This window comes from Crocuta crocuta, unplaced genomic scaffold (assembly GCF_008692635.1).
Source record: "Crocuta crocuta isolate KB4526 unplaced genomic scaffold, BGI_CrCroc_1.0 scaffold299, whole genome shotgun sequence".
Classification (NCBI taxonomy): Eukaryota; Metazoa; Chordata; class Mammalia; order Carnivora; family Hyaenidae; genus Crocuta; species Crocuta crocuta.
In genome coordinates this window covers 12673133-12679132 of record NW_027532747.1, presented here as the reverse complement: position 1 = coordinate 12679132, position 6000 = coordinate 12673133, and positions in this window count along the sequence as shown.

Below are 6000 nucleotides of genomic sequence, written 5' to 3'. Positions count from 1 at the left end.
TCACGTGAACATCTAGGAAAAGAGTATTCCTGGTAGAGAAAAGAGTAAGTGCAAATAACCTGATATGGCACCATGTTTGATTCACTTAAGGATTAGCATAGAAGCCCAAGTGACTGGGTATAATGAACTAATGTAAGGTGGCATTAGGTAAGATCAAATCTTATCTAATGGGTTGGATGAGGGGGCAGATCGTTTAGGGACTTATGAGTTAGCGTTAAGAACTTTGGATTTTAAATCTGAGTGAGATGGCCAAAAATGGAGGGGTTTTAAGGAAAGAAGTGACATAATCTGACTTAGAATATTTTGAAAGAGCCACTTTGGCTGCTGCGTTGGGTTGTGTCAAAGGTCCCAGGAATCTAAAGCAGTAATTGATACAAGAGATAAGAATAGTTGGGGCAAGTGGTTTAGTAGAGGTAGATTCCAGATCTATTTTTATGTAGAACGAACAAGATTTGCTAATGGATTTGGATGGATATCTTTAAGAAAGAGAAGATATGCATATATGTAAGGCTTTTGGTCTAGGCAACTGGAAAGGATCTACCATTTTCTGAGATTGGAATGATTTCAGAAAAAATAGGTTGGGTAGTGTTGGGAGGAACTACCATGTTTATCATCTGTTAAATCATCACATAGTGTGTAGTCCTTTCTGGCTTTTCTATTCTATTCCATCCATCTACTTGTGAACCTGTTCTAGTACCACCTTATTTTGATTACTATAGCATCAGTGTACATTTTTGATATCTTGTAGGGCAAGACTGTCATTACTATTCTTTCTCAAAAAATTTTTGGGGGGAATGTTCTTGATGAATGTCAGATTCAACACTTTTAGTTATTAAAAACACACTGAATTTATAGGGTAATTTGAAGAGAACTGAAACTTTCCATTGTCTCATCTTCCTATCTAGGAACATGATATTTGTTTATTTTTCTTTTCATATGCCCTTCAGTAAAATTAGTAGGGCTCTTCATGTGGGACTTCTTCACATCTTGGTAATTTTGTAGAAATGGATATTTGAATTCTAATTATGGGAGAAAAAAGAGGAGTATGAAGATATTAGCTTTGCTGCAATAACAAATGATCTAAGTATCTCAGTAGTTTACAATAACCAACATTTCTCTCCTGTTCACATTGTGTATAGGTAGTACAGTGACATGGGTCAGTGCAGTGACATGGCCTGGCTACATTTTATTTTATAACTCTTCTCATTCTAGGTCTCAGGCTGAAGGAGCAGAGGGAAAAGAGTAAAGCCAACCATGGAAAGGCTCTTAAAGTTTTAGAACGTGTAGTATACTTTTTCTGCTCATGACCCATTGGTCGGTCATAGCAAGTCACATCGCCAGGCCGAATGTCAATAGGGGCCAACTCAGTGTCAAGTCACATGGCAACTATGAGTGAGGATGTTAAATTTTCTTGCAGGGAAGGAGTAAATGAATAATTGGGGATAATAATACAATCTGCCATAATATCCCAAAGGAAAAGGAGTCATGTAATGGAATTCACCACCCTACAAATGCTTAGAACTTTAGAACTTCCAGAGTGAAGCGGACAACTTTTTAGGATATTGAGGGAAGGAAGGGGAATGCCAGTAAGCGTAAATATGACACTTTCACAAGAAGACAAAATATGCTCCTCCATGTACCTCTAGTCATTCTCCTCTTCTCAAGGGTCAGTGAGGGTTCAAACCTGCTATAGGGGCGGCTGGGTGGCTCAGTTGGGTAAGCATCTGACTTCAGCTCAGGTCATGATCTCATGGTTTGTGAGTTCCAGCCCCAAGTCAGGCTCTGTGCTGACAGGTCAGAGCCTGGAGATTCAGATTCTGTGTCTCCCATTATCTCTTTCCCTCCCCCGCTCATACACACTGTCTCAAAAATAAATAAACATTAAAAAAAATTTTTATAAAGGGTCAGTGGGCATTCAGGGATGGATGGTCAGGACGTAAGTGAGGGTAGGGAGTCTGCTGGGTAGATGACTCTTAGTCTTTTCTCTGCTAAATTTGTCTAGTAATGAATACCATGAGGGTAGCCCTCTGCTATTGACCCTAACATCAAAGAGAGGGCAAAGGCCAGAGATTATGAATAGAATGAGGTAAAGTTGCAGAGCTTCTTTAAAAAAATTTTTTTAATGTTTTTTAATTTATTTTTTTAAATGTTTTTTTAAATTTATTTCTGAGGGAAAGAGAGAGACAGCATGAACAGGGGAGGGTCAGAGAGAGAGGGAGACACAGAATCTGAAGCAGGCTCCAGGCTCTGAGCCAGCTGTCAGCACAGAGCCCGATGCGGGGCTCGAACCCACCAACCGTGAGATCGTGACCTGGGCCGATGTCAGACGCTTAACTGACTGAGCCACCCAGGTGCCCCAAAGTTGCAGAGGTTCTTGAGATGACAATTTTCTATGTGGTTTTATGAGAAAGTATAGATATTACGTTCATTTAAACAATTCATACTGTCAACTATTAATATTTATCAACATGCTAATAATTGGATCTTTAAACTTAAATAGTGACCCCAACTTGTATTATTTAGTCTAATATTATTGGAAAGAAAGCAATTTCAGTAAATATTTTTTGAGGACATGTTATGTGCTAAGCATTATCTTAGGCACTGAGGATAGAGCCAAGTGTCAACTCTTAATGCTTGAGTTCTGGGGAAGAGGGGGGAGGAGCAGACATAGATGATAATATATATGTGCATACTTATGAAATATGTCAAGGGGTAGTAGGTATTATGGAGAAAAAGTGGCAGGGAAATGAGGTGGGGCTGGTTTGTAGGGAGGATCTCTTTAATGAAGTGACATTTCAGTGGGGACCTTCATGAATTGACAGAGTGAAGGACCTCTTCATTAAGTGATTGGATATCTGGGGGAAGAATGTGGCTGTCTGCAAAGACTAAGTGTAACATTGCCCTGCTAAGTCCAGTCAAAGACCATCAAGGGGGCCAGTGTCGCATGAGTGGAGTAAGCAAGTTGATAAGCGGATGAGATATGGTCAGAGAAGTAACCAAGAGCTGTAGAACTTTTAGGTCTTGCTGGGGAGTTTGGATGGTGGTGTTAGAGCATTCCAGAATTTAATTTATTAAAAATGAGCAGTATTCTAGCCACATCAGAGACCCTTTCTCACTCACTGCCCTCCTTTCATATATGTATATAGTGTCTGATCAGACATTGTGGCTGATCAGAGTAGAAAGCAGGGATGTAATAATATAGTGTATACTGCATTTAAAAAATCTGTACTTTTATTTCGTATTTTTTAAATTTGAATTTTTTGAAGTATAGACAGACAATGTTGTATGGGTTTCAACTGTACAATATAGTAATTAGACAACTCTATGTGTTATGCTATGCTTACAACATTAGTTACCATCTGTCACCATACAGCACTATTACAATACCGTTGACTCTGTTCCCTATGCTGTACCTTTCATTCCTGTGACTTTTTCATTCTGTAACTGGAAACCTGTATCTCCCACTCCCCTTCACCCATTTTGCACATTCCCCTACTCCCTCCCCTCTAGCAACCATTAGTTTGTTCTCCATATTTATGAGTATATTTCTACTTTTTGTTTCTTATTTGTTAGTTTTGTTTTTTTAGATTCCACAAATAAGTGAAATCATATGGTATTTGTCTTTCCCTGACTGACTTATTTCATTTGGTATAATATCATGTAAGTGCATCCTATTGTAAATGGCAAGATGTTCTTTTTAATGGCTGAATGATATTCTATCGTATATGTATGTATACCACATATTCTTTATCCATTCATCTATAGATGGACACTTAGGGGGCTTCCACATTTTGGCTATTGTAATAATGCTTCAGTAAACATAGGGGTGCAAATCTTTTCAAATTAGTGTTTTTATTTTCTTTGGGTAAATATCCAGTAGCGGAATTACTGGATTATATGGTATTTCTATTTTTAATTTTTTGAGAAAACTCCATACTGTTTTCCATAGTGGCTGTACCAATTTACTGTATTTATATTTTATATTTTAAACATTTATACTAAGATTCTCTATGTATAAATGTCATGTGATAGGTAGATTTTGCTTTGATCTTTCTCATTTTTTTTTCAGTGAAAAGAATCTAGGTCTACTTTTTTTTTTTAAAGTTTATTTATTTCGAGAGAGAGAGAGAGAACAAGGAGAGAAGGAGCAGAGAGAGGGGGGACAGTGGACTGGTGGATCGGAAGCAGGCTCTGTGCTGACAGCAGTGAGCCAGATATGGAGCTCCAACTCATGAACCACAAGGTCATGACCCAAACTGAAGTTGGAAGCCTAATCCACTGACCCAGCCAGGTGCCCCTGGGTTTATTTTTTGTTTTAAAGAGATTTTTTAAAAATCTATATGACCCCTTACCAATGACTAGAAATAACATACTCTTTCATATCATGCTCAACCACATGAGGACAAGATGGAGGCAGAAGTGGTTGTCTGTCACCTAAATACAATTTATACCAACAGAGCTCTAGGCCTCTTTCAATTGTTGAAAATTAATTTATTTTTAGACTTCAGAATCTGATTTTCAGAGTACAAGAAGCTTGACGGAAAAAGCAATTGAATGTAATCAGCCTCTCTTTATGTGCTTGGTTTAAAATCGTTTAGGCTGTCCTATGTGATATGAATCAAACGGACTTGATAAATATTTCTAAGAACACCTAGATGGCTCACCTGAGCAGATGTGTAATTGCGTGTGAAATTCAGACAGAACCAAGCAAATTTAGAATAAAAGGGAATGTTTAATAATTGTATTTTCACTTTCTTAAGACCTTTGCCAAAATAACAGGTAATAGCTTCATCCAAGAACCACAAGAAGAAAATAGATTTTGGTAGATGGTCAGTAATTTGAGGTTAATGTAGTGTAGCTCATGTGCGGAAATTGAGAAGCATTTTCATTATTTTCAAGGAAGTCACTAGTTTTATAGAGTTTTTTTTTTTTTTGATTTGGAGTTTACTACAGTAGTAGAAGAGTATTAAGAGAATATTTCTCAGTAGATCAGGAAAAAGCATTGTTCCAGTATTTAAAATGCCAGTAATATTGGATTGTGAATAAATTCATAGCTTAAAATAGTTTATCTATGAATAATGGCTCACATAAGTTTGAGGACTTGAAAAAAATGTAAAGATTTGTAAACAGAGCTACAGAAATTAAAACAGTATATACTTTCAAAAATATTGACCTTCATGTCAATGACCCTGAACACACAACCCAGAAACAATATTCATTCTATACTAAAATTTAGCGTATAATGAAGGTAGCATTTCAAATCACTGAATCAGAGTGTGCAATAAGTTATGGAATATGAAGTAAATGTTAAAAAAATAAGAACTTCCCAAATAACAAAATTTCCTAGAAAGACAATTATCTACGACCGGCAAACAACAATATTTTGGCTCTCCCTTTCTGATAGCCAAAGTTCTTACTCTGTTCATTGCATTGACTATAATTTTGTGAACAAAATTAAATAGTAGTAGTGCTAGCATGTCTTATTCCAGATTTTACTGGGAACGCTTCTAAGGGCATATTGTTGAATATGATGTTGGCTGTGGTTTAAGATAGGTAGTTTACCAATTGTTTGGTAGTTTTCCAACTAGTTTACCAATAACTGTAATCTCTCCCCATCCATGAGAGGAGGGAGTCTTTGCTCTAATAATCACTGTACCCATAGCTTAGAAAGTGCCACACACTGGTAGGCATTCAATAAATGCTTGGTGAATAACTAATTATCAATAGGATTGATTGTATCAAGAAGATATATGAAGTGTCAAAGAAATTATCTAAAAAAGTCTTATTTGAGAGCTTAACAAAAATTTACCTAGTAATATTAGAATTATACATATAGAAAAGTATTAGAAAAAATATCCATTTGCTTAAAATAAACTTTTTGATAACTTGTAAAATATTTAAGCTATCTTTAAAAAAATATATATATAAAATATATAAGATCTTTAAATGGATCATTTTAGAAAATAAAAACCCAAAATAAGTCTGGTAGAGTAGTATTCC